Source organism: Heloderma suspectum, chromosome 10 (genome assembly GCF_057233095.1).
Source record: "Heloderma suspectum isolate Gila_16-S chromosome 10, 16-S_ref, whole genome shotgun sequence".
NCBI lineage: Eukaryota > Metazoa > Chordata > Lepidosauria > Squamata > Helodermatidae > Heloderma > Heloderma suspectum.
In genome coordinates, this window is record NC_139467.1 from 42,881,985 (window position 1) to 42,896,104 (window position 14,120).

Sequence of the window (14,120 nt, forward strand, 5' to 3'; positions counted from 1 at the left end):
TCATAGTCAACAAAAGGGTGGGAAAAGCAGCTCTGGGGTACGGTCTCAAAAACAACAGAATGATCTCAGTACGAATCCAAGGCATAGAATCATAGAATAGTAGGGTTGGAAGGGGCCAACAAGGCCATCGAGTCCAACGCCCTGCTCAATGCAGGAATCCAAGTCAGAGCATCCCTGACAAATGGCTGTCCAGCCTCGTCTTGAAGGCCTCCAGTGTGGGAGAGCCCACCACCTCCCCAGGTAATTGGTTCCACTGTCGTATTGCTCTTACAGTCAGGATGTTTTTCCTGATGTTCAGACGGAATCTGGCTTCCTGTCACTTGAGCCCATGATTCCGTGTCCTGCACTCTGGGATGATCAAGAAGAGATCCTGGCCTTCTTCTCTGTGACAACCTTTCAAGTACTTGAAGAGTGCTATCATATCTCCCCACAATCTTCTCTTCTCAAGGCTAAACATGCCCAGTTCTTTCAGTCTCTCTTCATAGGGCTTTGTTTCCAGTCCCCTGATCATCTTTGTTGCCCTCCTCTGAACCCTCTCCAGTTTGTCTGCATCCTTCTTAAAGTGCAGCGCCCAGAACTGGACACAGTACTCCAGATGAGGCCTAACCAGTGCTGAGTAGAGGGGAACTAGTACTTCCCAGGATTTGGAAGCTATGCTTCTATGAATGCAGCCCAAAATACCATTTGCCTTTTTTTGCAGCCACATCACTTTGTTGGATCATATTCAGGTTGTGATATACAACAACTCCAAGATCCTTCTCGCTTGTAGTGTGGTTGAGCCACGTATCCCCCAACTTGTAACTGTGCATTTGGTTTCTTTTTCCTAGGTGCAGAACTTGGCATTTATCCCTATTAAATGTCATTCTGTTGTTTTCTGCCCAGCGCTCCAGTCTATCCAGATCACTTTGAATTTTGGTTCTGTCTTCCAAAATATTTGCTATCCCGCCCAATTTTGTGTCATTGCAAATTTGATCTCTGCAAATTTGACCAGCATTCCCTGCACCTCCTCCTCCAAGTCATTAATACAAATGTTGAAGAGCACTGGGCCCAGAACTGAGCCCTGTGGTACCCCACTCGTTACCTCTCCCCAGTTTGAGAAGGTCCCATTGATAAGCACTCTTGGAGTCCGATTCTGTAGCCAACTGTGGATCCACCAGATCGTTGTTTCATCTGGCCCACTTTGAGCTAGTTTGCTCATCAGGATATCATGGGGCACTTTGTCGAAAGCTTTGCTGAAGTCCAGGTATATTATGTCTACAGCATTCCCACGGTCTACAAGGGAGGTTACTTGATCAAAAAATGAGATCAGATTTGTCTGGTAGGACTTGTTTTTGACAAATCTATGTTGGCTTCGAGTAATCACGGCATTGTTGTCAAGGTGCTTCCAGATGGATTGCTTTATGATCTGCTCCAGAATTTTCCCAGGGATTGATGTCAGACTGACTGGTCTGTAGTTCCCAGGTTCCTCCTTTTTACCCTTTTTGAAGATAGGGACAACATTAGCCCTCCTCCAGTCATCTGGCACTTCCCCCGTACTCCATGATTTCTCAAAGAGAATAGACAGCGGTTCTGAGAGTTCTTCTGCCAGTTCCTTTATGACTCTAGGATGCAGTTCATCTGGCCCTGGAGATTTGAACTCATTCAAAGTAATTAGGTGTTCCTTGACCATATGCCTATCGATCTCAAGCTGCAATCCTGCCCCTTCAGCCTGTACTTCGCCTTTGCCAGGGGGGTCATAGACCTTATTTTGGGAGAAGACTGAGCAAAGTAGGAATTGAGCACCTCTGCCTTTTCTTTGTCATCTGTTATCATTTTGCCATCCTTATTTAATAGCTGAACCACCATTTCTTTCCTCTGCCTTTTACTATGCACGTAGCTAAAGAAAGCCTTTTTGTTGCTTTTAGCATCCCTCGCTAACTTCAGCTCGTTCTCAGCTTTAGCCTTCCTGATGCCATCCCTGCAATTCTGTGCGATCTGCCTGTACTCTTCCTTTGTTACTTGGCCTTCTTTCCACTTCCTATATATGTCCTTTTTTGTTTTCAGGTCATCCCTAAGCTTTTTGTGAAGCCACATTGGCTTCTTCTGTTGTCTTCCACCTTTTCTTCTTGTTGGAATGGTTTGTGATTGTGCCTTGAGAATTTCCTTTTTTAAAAGCTCCCACCCATCTTGGACTCCTTTTCTCGTTAGCGTCACTTGCCATGGGACCTTACTGATCATTGTTCTGAGTTTATTAAAATCAGCTTTCCTAAAATCCAGGGTATGCGTTTGACTACACTCAGCTTTTGCTTCCCTTAGAACCAAGAACTCAAGTACAACATGGTCGCTTTCCCCCAGAGTTCCCGTAACTGCTACTTTATCCACTAAGTCATCTCTGTTGGTTAGGATCAAGTCAAGGATAGCCGATCCTCTGGTTCCTTCCTCTACTTTCTGTAGGAGGAAGTTATCCAACACACAAGTCAGGAATTTCCTGGAGGGGCCATGTTTTGCAGAATTTGTCTCCAACAAATATCGGGGAAATTGAAGTCCCCCATTACTACTACATCATGCTTCCTTAAAACATTGGCTATTTGCTTTTCAAAAGTTTCATCCTGGTCTTCTCCTTGATTGGGTGGCCGGTAGAAGACTCCGACCACCAGGTTCCTTTTATTCTTTGCTCCATTTATTTCAATGGCAAACCATTCAACATCACAGTAATTCAAGTCATTGCCCCAACCACTGATGCCGAAGAAGCTGAGGTTGATCGGTTCTATGAAGACCTACAACACCTTCTAGAACTAACACCAAAAAAAGATGTCCTCTTCATCATAGGGGATTGGAATGCTAAAGTAGGAAGTCAAGAAATCACCGGGATAACAGGCAAGCATGGCCGTGGTGTACAAAATGAACCAGGTCAAAGGCTAATAGAGTTTTGCCAAGAGAACACACTGATCATAGCAAACACTCTTTTCCAACAGCACAAGAGGCGACTCTACACATGGGCATCACCAGATGGTCAATATCGAAATCAGATTGATTATGTCCTTTGCAGCCAAAGATGGAGAAGCTCTATACAGTCAGTAAAAACAAGACCTGGAGCTGACTGTGGCTCAGATCATACGCTGCTTCTTGCAAAATTTTGGCTTAAATTGAAGAATGTAGGGAAAACCACTAAACCATTCAGGTATGACCTATATCATATCCCTTATGAATATACAGTGGAGGTGTGGAATAGATTTATGGGATTAAACCTGATAGACAGAGTGCCTGAGGAACTACGGACGGAGGTCCGTAACACTGTTCAGGAGGCAGCAACGAAATCCATCCCAAAGAAAAAGAAATGCAAGAAAGCCAAGTGGCTGTCTGAGGAGGCTTTACAAGTAGCTAAGGAAAGAAGGGAAGCGAAAAGCAAGGGGAAAAGAGGAAGATATATCCAACTGAATGCAGAGTTCCAGAGAACAGCAAGGAGAGACAAGGCCTTCTTAAATGAACAATAAGTTCATTGTTCACAAGAGTGCTATCATATCTCCCCTCAGTCTTCTCTTCTCAAGGCTAAACATGCCCAGTTCTTTCAGTCTCTCTTCATAGGGCTTTGTTTCCAGTCCTCTGACCATCTTTGTTGCCCTACTCTGAATCCTCTCCAGTTTGTCTGCATCCTTCTTAAAGTGTGGTGCCCAGAACTGGACACAGTACTCCAGATGAGGCCTAACCAGTGCAGAGTAGAGGGGAACTAGTACTCTACTCTGCACTGGTTAGGCCTCATCTGGAGTACTGTGTCCAGTTCTGGGCACCACACTTTAAGAAGGATGCTGTCTACGAGCTCATAGCTGGGAAACCTAAAAATCCTATCTATACACTGTCTACGGGACATAGGAGTGCTCTCTAAGACATTGAATAAAAGCCTAAATGCAGCTCTCTTACATAAAGGCACAGCTACCAAACCTGTTTCTTTACTTCTGCACCACAGACAATGCTCCCACAAATAAATGGGAATTCACTCCTGAGGTCTAGCAATTACGTGATTACAATACTCAAATATGACGATCCCAAGCCCCTGCCATGAAGGTATTATGAGTACCGTGATTTCTTCTGAAAAAGTGTTTCTTGACTATCATCCCAAAGTTTTCAGATCATCAAGGCAGTTTTGAAAGCAAGAGGATGGACAAGACTACTCATCCAGAAATACATTTTGCAGTTACTTAGAGCGTCTCAAATTCTTTCTCATTCCTGCCAACAGTATAAAAACCTTAAAGTGACATAAAAAACAATCCCCACGTAGGCAGCAATGCTGAAAAGTTGACTCTGATGTTTTTCATGAAAACCCATAAGACCAGGACAGGTGGAAAATGAGCCAAGAATTAAGAATTCTAGATTTTTCAATACAGTGATCAGTTTCAATTCACCACCTATAAAATGGGAATATTAACCAACCTCTTACAAGAGCATTGGAAAGACCTGTATGTGTCACGTGATAGGGAGGTATGCATTTTATTGTTATCAAATTTATCAAAGAATTGGTTAATTCTGCCTATTTAATAAATGTACATATTATCACAATCTCAGTATGTGTGCCTTTGGGATATTAAAGTTTAACTATTCATCTGTATTTTCTTTTCATTCTCTATTAAAATAATATACTAGAACACTCTCAAAATAAACTCATAATACTCTTAGGGTGCAATCCTATCAACTGCACCCTCTATGATCAGAAGCCCCTGAACACAGAGGGCTTCCAACTATGCAGTGCAGGACAGAAGGAGCAACAGAGGTGATCTTGGCTTCCTTGTCCTCCTGCCCTGCATTTTTTTTTGCTAGACAGGGTTTTTTGCCCATCTAGCAATGGCACTTCAGAAGGGGAGGGAAGGAGGCTGGAGAAACCTCAGGATACCTCGTCCCTCTGGTCTCTTCACCTCCCACTGAACTGTCCCCCTTTCCCCCTCTCCAAGGTCACTTTTCCGAACCTTGGAGGGCTGTTGGCACAGTTCTTTCCGTGCAGGTTGAGAGGCAGCAGGGGAGGGGAGTTGGATCTCCAACTCCCCCTTCTGAGATCAGAGTGCTGTCTCCAACCTTGGAGGGGGGAATCCCCACTATCCTAAGGCCCCTCAGACACTGTCTAAGGGGTCACAGGATTGCTCCATCTATTTGTCCACCAGTTAAAATTTGCCAATACATATTAATTAGCTGAAGCTTTCGCTGATCAACCTACTAGTTAAACAGAAGAGACTTGGAAACCCTACCTATAACATGGGTTGCGGCACATGCTGATGGCCATGTTGAATAATCAAACTCCAGCAGGGGATTGCCATGGTTTGCCATGTCAGACTGAGGGGAGGTTAAAACTCTGGACTCAGCTCTTGTATTAAATTCTGGGTTGAATCCTGGGAGAGAACAAAATATTGTGTTTGCTTGGTTGGGGACAAAGAATAAATTTGGTGAGGGGCTCTAAAAAGGGAATAGGACAAAACCAGGAGTTGATTTTTGTGGGAAAGGTTCTCCAATTGCACATTATTTTGGCAAAGGAAATGGGGTAGCATTTAATTTCTAAAGAAAGGCTACTGAGGTTTAGGCTTATGTGATAGTCATGCCATATACCTCCAAGTGTGTGAGGTATGGGGAAAAACAAATAAGCTGCAGAGTTAAGTAAATGTATTCTTCACATGCTCAGAGGTACCTTTTTCAGTCTAGGACTCAGCCCTACTGAGCCCTAGCACAAATGGAGCGCAGGAAAAATCACCATATGAGAGTCTTTTGCTTTCTGAGAGCAGGGACCTAATAGGAGCATTTAATGAAAGATCATAGCAATATATAGACAGTAAGAACATGGGGGTAAAGTAAGATGTCCTACAGTTTGGAGACAGCTGTGGTATTCTGTGGTATTGTCATCACTGGAGTGGGGATAGACACACAGGGAAGTTTTGGAAGCTGCAGATTAGGGAAGCAGGGGTGGGAATGGGGGTTGCATGAAATGTACATATGGACTGGAACATAGCCTAAACTTTACCTCACAGGCCAGTAATCTCAATACAGCCTTATCTCATTATTCTCACAGTTCTGTGGGGTATCTTAAGCTGACAGAAAGCAGTCTGCCAAAGGCCTGGCCCTGGCAGTAAGATTTACAGCTGACCAGGGGATTTGAACCAGTCACCATTAGCCAGCTCACAGATCCTTAAAAGCAGTTAATTCAGCTGCACCATTCACCTACATTTTTATCTATCAACTTTTAGTTCAGTCTCCTACTGAGAAGGGAACTATACCAAAAGGTTCTTCCTGCCTTTAAAAGGCCCCTTTGGAACCAGCATTTCAGCTTGTTGTCTTGATGGCTCCGAGACCCCAAGACAGATTGCAGCAGCTGCAGCTACCGAGGACTACACGGGACAAATACTTCTGAAAAGGTTATTTGGATCACATTTCAATATAATGAAGCAGAGCAGCAGGGTACAAAGCAAAACTTGCTAATTTGTCAGCCAGTCATTAAAGATCACCCTCCAATGCATGTAAGCAACACCTTGTAGTTTAGCTTATCTGAACTCATCTTAGTCCTAGCTGAATTCCACACCTCATTGTTTTTCATGTGGCTAGAATGAACTGCCATGAAGAGTGGAATAAAAGTCATTCAGAGGCTTTTTATTTTCTCAAGCCGACAAAAGATTCTTGAGGGACAAATCTCCAATAACTCCTTGCTTCTTGAACTTAAACTTGTGTAATAGTTTAGAAATGAGAAGAGGTTCTGGAATGTTGTTAGATATCATCTGATCATGATCAAATACTGGTACATCTCAGCAACTCAAGAATATGCTCCAGCATTTGTCAGGAGTTTAAGCAATAGCCAGCTTTTCATCAGTTTCACAATGCTGGTTAGCATGAATAGATGTGTTTGCTCTCTGTGCATACAACCACACACTCCCACTCTGCTCTTGCCAGATTTCCCTATACGCATGGGGGGAATGCAATAATGCCGCCCCCTCACATTCAGGAACAGGTAACCTTTGCTTTGCTCCCCTTTCCAGAAATCTGCCAAATTCTTGCCCTTTGTGGGGAAAGGCTCAAGTGCTACAAAGGTGCAGGCCTACTGCCTTCTTAGCACATGTTTCTTTGAGAAACTCAACCTATAGTGCTCATTAATTTCTCCATAACTTTGAACTTCTGGGCTTGATATAATACTGAACAACTTTTTTTCTTTTGTACCTGTGCACTCTACAGATATCTGTATATTACCCAAACCTTTATAAAGAAGCCCTTTACCAATAAATTGGAAGTTACTGTAACAGAAACTTCCATTCATTGCTAGACCACCTTTAAGGTGCTGGTTCATTCCCTTTTCTCACCTAGCCCAACCTGGTGGCCTCCAGATGTGTTTGATAACAACTCCTATCATTCACAGCCAGCAAACTCAATGGCATTGCCAGCTGAGATGATGGGAGTTGTAGTCCAACACATTTGGAGAACACCAGGCTGAGGAAGGCTGCATTTTATAATACCTCAGAACCAAAAGAGTATTTTTTTTAAAAAAAAAGTATGAATATCTCAGACTCAGTGATTAATATTGCCCCACAAAAGTATTTAGTTTACTGATTTGTTTATATAATTTTTCATAGAGTTGTACATTTCAATCTGGTCGACCTGAGTAGCAAATACCTAGTTTTAGACCTAGTGCTTCACAGATTTAAGTAGTTGCAGCCTGTAAGCAATTACGAAAAATATCACTGAAGTGCTGAAAATGGAAAACATCAATGCTGCAGCAAAACACATGATGTAAAGATGCATTTTCCAGCCCTGATCAATTCTGCTTGACATTTCTAGGTGCCAATATCCAATTTATAGGGCTCCTGACAACCAGATACCATGGATTTTTAAGGTCCTCCACCCAAGGCTATAGTAAACAACACAAAAGACACCACACAGAAACAGAACATTTGTGTGTGTGTGTGTGTGTGTATACACATATGTACGTGCGCGCACACGCACACACACACACACATACACACACACACACACACACACACCCCAGCCAGTCATCTGAGGTGAGTAGCAATTTGTTCTTGGGCAACTGCTCATTCCCAACCACTACCATAATCATCAACAAACCAAGCAGATGTCCACTTGATATGGAGTGGAGAAAGGTGTACACACGGAAGGACTTTTTCTGCCAGAGATTCATCTCACCTTAAATCTCCTATGCCACAGCATCCCACCCCCACCATTCCTCCCCAGCACACACTCTTTTCCAGTATCACCAGCTATTCATCCCTCTTTCCTTGGCATATTCTGTGCAACTCCACTTACTTCTGATACAGACTCAGTGTCTGGCACTAGCCAGGTCACTTTCCACCTCACCCACCACCCCCACCCCAAAAACCTTAAGTAGGTGTAATCTATAATGATGAGGACGAAACGTTATACAGATTGGGTGGACATGCGAATTCTACAAGATTCAGATTCTCTGACCACTAAAAGGCCAGCTCTGTTGCTGTCTTTGAGTTCACTCAAGTATACTGTATTATGTAAGGAACCTGCTTGTCTTTTGGGGAACTATTCCAGCACTTACATAGTAGTCACTGGTTAGAAAATAGTTTAGTTATACTTTCTGTTCATTTCTTACAAATAGGAGTATGGGTGCTGGAGTTGGGACAAGTGAGTAGGACTTGGAGGGCTTAGCCCAGAGCACAGCTTTGAGTACTGCCCCATTTGGGAGGAGCTTTCTGTCTCTAAATGGATGTTATTTTATTTTTAATGACACAGCCATTAAAAATTAGATAAGCCATCAAATTTTCAAATACAGAACTTTCTAAAGAGAATAGAAATTAAGTGTGCATAAACCAACTGACAGAAGTAGGTGATCATATGCTATACTCGTCTGAACTTCCAAATAAGGGGGTTTCACATGAATCATAAAAGCAAATACCAGCAGTTCCCAATTTATGTTCCACATCCCAAGCCAAATGTCAGCTTTAACAACCTGATGACCCACCACCCACAATCCTCTATGACCAATGTCAACAGTTCTATTTACCCAAATGACTAATTATTTGATGTCCCTTCAGATCACACATCTAGGTTAGTGCAATCTATTTTCAGAAAGCTTGTTTACTATAAAGAACTTAACTGGTAAAAGTCAAACCCAAAAGATAAAGGTCAAACGCACAACATGATTTTACAAGATTACATATTGTTATAGAAGAGGCAAGTTATTTAGCATTAATTCCATGTTAGACCAAACTGAATCCACCACACAGAATAAAGTCCATTTTGATTATAAGAAGCAGCCAGCCTGATCCCCTTGTGCAACCAATACCCACTCTATTAGTCCCAGGCATCTGGTAATTTGAACGTTAAGAGTTTGCACTTCGGGTTCTCAGAATCAGTGCCCTGATGGATATTATGAACATGGACACACCACAAATGTCTATGCCATTATTTCCATTTAGAAACTATAAAACTGTTTTTGCTTCAGGAGGCAACTTAGCCACTTGCTAATATACAAGGTTTTTCTCTTCACCTTTAAAAAAAAAAAAAGATCAATTTTTCTACCTACATAGATTTGTGCTGCCTGATCCTATGTTACTTTAGTTTCAAAGTTACATCCCACAGGTTATGTGCTGCATGATGCCTAAAGGTGTTTTCCCCACAGTTCATTCTTTACAGAGAAAAGCAGCCTTTCATAAGTGGGTCAAGAGTGCAATTTTGAGATAGGTTTGCATTAAGATTTCATTTTGAACCAGATTTTTAAAAGATCTATAACTGAAGCTTAAATTTTAAAAACGAACAAGAATCAGATTTTAAAAATTAAAATTAGATTAGATATGAGGGAGGATAAAGCATCACTTAATCAAGTGTTTACATATCAAATAAATTAGTTCTTAATAAAACCATACCACAGAACCTAAAAAAAGACTTGGCACCTTGCTCACATAAACATTTTACTTCAGACAGAATCAGGAAGCTTACCTGCATTTTTTTTTTAAATTAGCAACATTACAACCATGTCATCTGTCTTCCCTCTTGAGGCCCCTCAACAGTTAAGCAGCACAGCATTCCACAGCAGGGCAAAGTACTAAGGCAGGAACAGCAGAGCACATTCACAGTTTAACTTAATAGGAAGAAAGTTTTTGTTCAAATGTGGACATCAGACTGAGAACAATCTTCCACAAAGCATTAGAGACAAGTGTCCCCATTTACCCATACCTAGACATTGCTTAAACCAGCAGTTCTCAGGGTTTTTCTCATGGACCATTTAAAAATTGCTGTGGGTCTCCCTAGACAACTGAGGGAGCAATCCTATGTCCCCCAGACAGCATATGCAGGACATAGGATTTTTCGGATTCTAGGCAGGAAACCGTGCTTCCCCCCGCCCCATAGCCGGTGTGGAGAGAACCTTGCCGGCTACCTCTCTGTGCTCAGTAAACAGAGTGCGGAGACGGGGGAAAGAAGGCATTCCTGGGGACGGGAGGAGCCCAGGGCTGCTGGCTTACACCTTATCCTATTGCCACCCCAGCCTCTTTCCCTCCCTGAAGTCTCCGCTAGCCAGGCAAAATCGCCCGTCTAGTTAAAATGCAGTGCAAAGGATACTCGTAAGACTCCAAGTTCAGATTGCACCCTTAATAAACTTTTTTTTTGTTCTACAAATCAAAGCACATAAGTAAGTGATAATGTCCTTTGAATGCAACGGATGAAAATAAAAAGAACTCTTTTTCTTCAGTGCTGGCATGGGCCCCTTTAACTACTAAATTTAAAGGGAAAAATTAGGAGACTGTACCAGTGTTGTATTATGAATGCCAGGCCCTAGCCCAAGGCCACATTAACCTGTTCAATAACCTAGAGCCGGTCAAAACGGCTTCAATCTCAGTCATCAGAAAAAGTAAACCACAGAGCTAAGAACAGATATTCTTGACTGTTCCTCAGCCTTCCCACAGAACACCTGAACATAGCACACGTACTACAGTTTGAGAACCTCTGGCTTAAAATACTGCATTCTAAAGAGAACCCTCCTCTACTACCACAAAGAAAGCCATCCATGAGTTTTGCAGGCATCTACTCCCACCTCTTGTAAACCTTCCAGCCCCACAGAAGCAAGCTCTTCCCATCAAGTGGTGACCAAAGATAACATTTCTGCACTTTGAGTCACAGTGGGAGGTGCCTCATTTTCTTTACTACTGCAGTTCTGAGTCACAACCTGCCCTGCTCATTCAACAAGAAGGGGGTGGGTGTGCTTTTCATTTTCAATTTACACAAGCACTTGTGAAAGTCCCAGCATTGTTCATGGGTACTGAAATTGAAACACAGACAATTACACATGAGAAAAAGCAGTTTGTGGCAAACCAACCCTGTGAAATATGAGACCTGCCAACAGGGTTCAAACATCAAGGGCTGGCCTGTGCTCTTATCTCATAAGCCCCCTATACCAAATTCATTTCCAGGATAGAGACTCTTCTATCAAGGAATGATTTAGCCATTCTAGGCTTCCTTACACTTTATCACCTGACCCTTCCCTGCCATCTTCTTTTCCCCAGCTTGCTACCTAGGTTCGACAGTTCAATGCAACTTCCCTCATTTATTTACCTGGTGACCTCTATGTGTTTCTTTCCTTCAAGATCTGCTCCAGCCATCCCTTTCTAGGCCTCTTAACTACTCTGGGGCATACACATGGCCTACCCCTGCATTCCAGTGTGTTATGCTCCAGGTCTGACCTTCTGTTACACCACCCGACCTCTTGCTACATACATTTGCTCCTTTCTTTGGTCCTCCAGCACTGTCACTTCCTTGTCAATCCTTATAGATACCTACATGTTAGCTCCTCCTGTCCTGATCTTCATTTGCATCAACCTTCTTCCTAGAGACCCTACCTGTAGGTTTCCCTGTAGGACATCCTTCAGCACAAACCCACTTCCTCCTTGCTTCCCTTGGTCTGACCTCTGCATATAGGTGCCAATAATATTTGGTCAGCCTTACTCTAGTTCTATGGTGTTACCATCCCATTATTGCTCCTAAGTCTGCTACTTTTCTTGCAACGTTTCCCCATCTTCACTTTTCTTCTTTCCTTCTGGTGTAGCAGCCCCAACTTTCCTAAACCTAGCAACCCTTCCTTGAGCACACACTTTTGTCTCTACCCCAAAGCCTTTGTCAACAAGCCCCCTCCCCACAGCACCATGGCCATTCTTTACCAGATCTGTCAGTTTCTTTGGACTATTCAAAACGAAGATTATCCCACAAGAACCAAGAGACAAAACGCAGCCATTATAGGGTTAACACAGCAACGATGGAATTATTTGTCCTCAGTGTATATAAACTTCCACTATTGATATATCATCAATTAAGTGGTTTGCTCTTTGCCTCATAGATTCCCTGGCCTTCTACCACTTTTCCAACTCCATCCAAGTCCTTGTTCCTTCAGGCCTCCTGCTCTCCTATGTTGCTACAACCCTGCCCAACTCCACAATCTTTCCTTCCCAAACTTAGCAACACTCTCCTTAAGCCCCCACCAATAACTTCCTAATCCAAGTTACATGTGTTTACCATTCACATTCATACTCACCCAGCCACCCAAGTCTTGCAGGAGTCCTTGTCCCCTGCCCTCAAATGCCACCTCTATGCTAGGCCAAGCCAGCTCTACTAATGCAACAGCTGGATCCATCTCCAGGCTTCAGAACTCCAGAACAAGGTTTCCCCTAAACTTACCATCCCCTGTTAGTAAGTGCTCCCCCATCTCACAAAAGCACATGAGGAAATGAAAACCTGAAAATGCCATTCTTCTTGTTCTCCTAAGAATGTTCCACCCACCAAGCCAAGCTTTCCCTTTTATTTGGCCTCTCCCTGATTTCTACAACTCTACCTCTACCCCAGTTTCTTCCCACTACAGCTCCTTAGCAACCCCCCTTAACTATCCACTGTATTTCACACTGCAAATTATAAAACCCCATCCTCACAAAGTCTCACAACCACAAGAGGAAATTGGTGTCTCTGTAGCTGACATTCCTCCTCTCCACACCCCTGCAAATTAGGTTATCTCCCTCATTCAGTTCAGCTTCACACACACAGCCCCAACCACCACCCTGCCAGCTGTCAATGCCTTTCCCCCCTCCTGTCTTAAGCTTAGCAACTCTTCCCTTTACCATCCCAAGTGTCAAGTCTGTCTCCCCCCACCCCAGGAAAAAAATCTCACAGGCAGAGGAGTCTGAATAAGGTGAGTCCCCACCCCTTCGTGTTGCCCAACTCTAAAAAAAAATCCCTTTTCAATTCTACCTGTTCCACCCGCAGCACATCTTGACCTGGGATGGGTGTCCCTCAGTAGTACACTGCTCCCCGCATTTAGCAAGCGTCCCCCTTAAACCCACCCTCACTTCCTACCCCAGGCTCACACGTGGGTCCTCCCCCCCCAACCTAAAAATCTTAGTCATCAAAAGGAACCAAGGGCGCTGAAAAGAGGACATGCGCCCCGGCGCTACGGGAAAAGAAGAAGTTCTGTCCCTCCTGCGGCTGCCTCAAGCTCCCCCCTCCGCCGTCGCGGAGCAGCTCTAACCCTTAATCCCACCCCACCCGTCCTACCACAAGCGTGGCTTCCCCCACTGCAAAGCTCAGAGACAACTGACGGGCCTGGAAATGGGGCTTTCTTTCTCCCCTCCCCACCTTCTTAGTTCCGCGTGTGCCGCGCCGTGCGCCCACCCCACCCCACCCCACCCCACCCCACCCCCCGGCCTCCCGCGGGTGCCTCAGGCCTCCCCTCCTCCCCCGCCACTTCCCAAGCGCGCCTCCCGCGAAGGCCGGGCCCGAGCAGCGCGCCCGCCTCTCCCTCTCACCCACCGGGAGCATGGAGCGTCCAGGCGCGAAGCGGAGCGGGCGCCTCCCGCACGGCCCGGGCGGGGAGGGCCCCTCTCCCTGCGTCAAGGCGCGGAACCGGGCCAGAGCCACGGAGCAAGAGCGGGAGCGCCCGCCGCCGCCGCCGCCGCCGCCTCGTAGAAGCCTCCCAAACCGGACCTGACCGGCAGCCGACGCGACGCGCGAGTCCCCTCAGCCAGCCGCACAAGACAGACAGGCGGCCGCCCACCAACCACAAGGCCCGCCGGGAAACGGCGCCGCCCGCCTCTCTCGCGCAGGCGCACGCGGCGCGCCCCACCTTCCGCCCGCCTAATGGTACGGCCCACTCGCCTCGT

The 14,120-nt window shown here is 44.8% G+C and overlaps 1 protein-coding gene across 2 annotated transcripts in view; it reads right to left on the minus strand.

Annotated features, from left to right (window-relative positions):
* PTP4A2 (protein tyrosine phosphatase 4A2) overlaps window positions 1-13,946 on the minus strand; it is a 35,775-nt gene extending 21,829 nt beyond the window's left edge. Inside the window, exons 1-2 of one of the 2 annotated variants that reach the window (XM_084816043.1) lie at window positions 13,771-13,946; window positions 9,922-10,027 (exon numbers count right to left, since the gene is read on the minus strand). The gene's annotated coding sequence lies outside the window, so the exon portion shown is untranslated. The remainder of the gene's footprint in view (window positions 1-9,921; window positions 10,028-13,770) is intronic. The other variant, XM_084816042.1, reaches the window with a different exon arrangement.
* Between the last annotated feature and the right edge of the window lie 174 nt (window positions 13,947-14,120).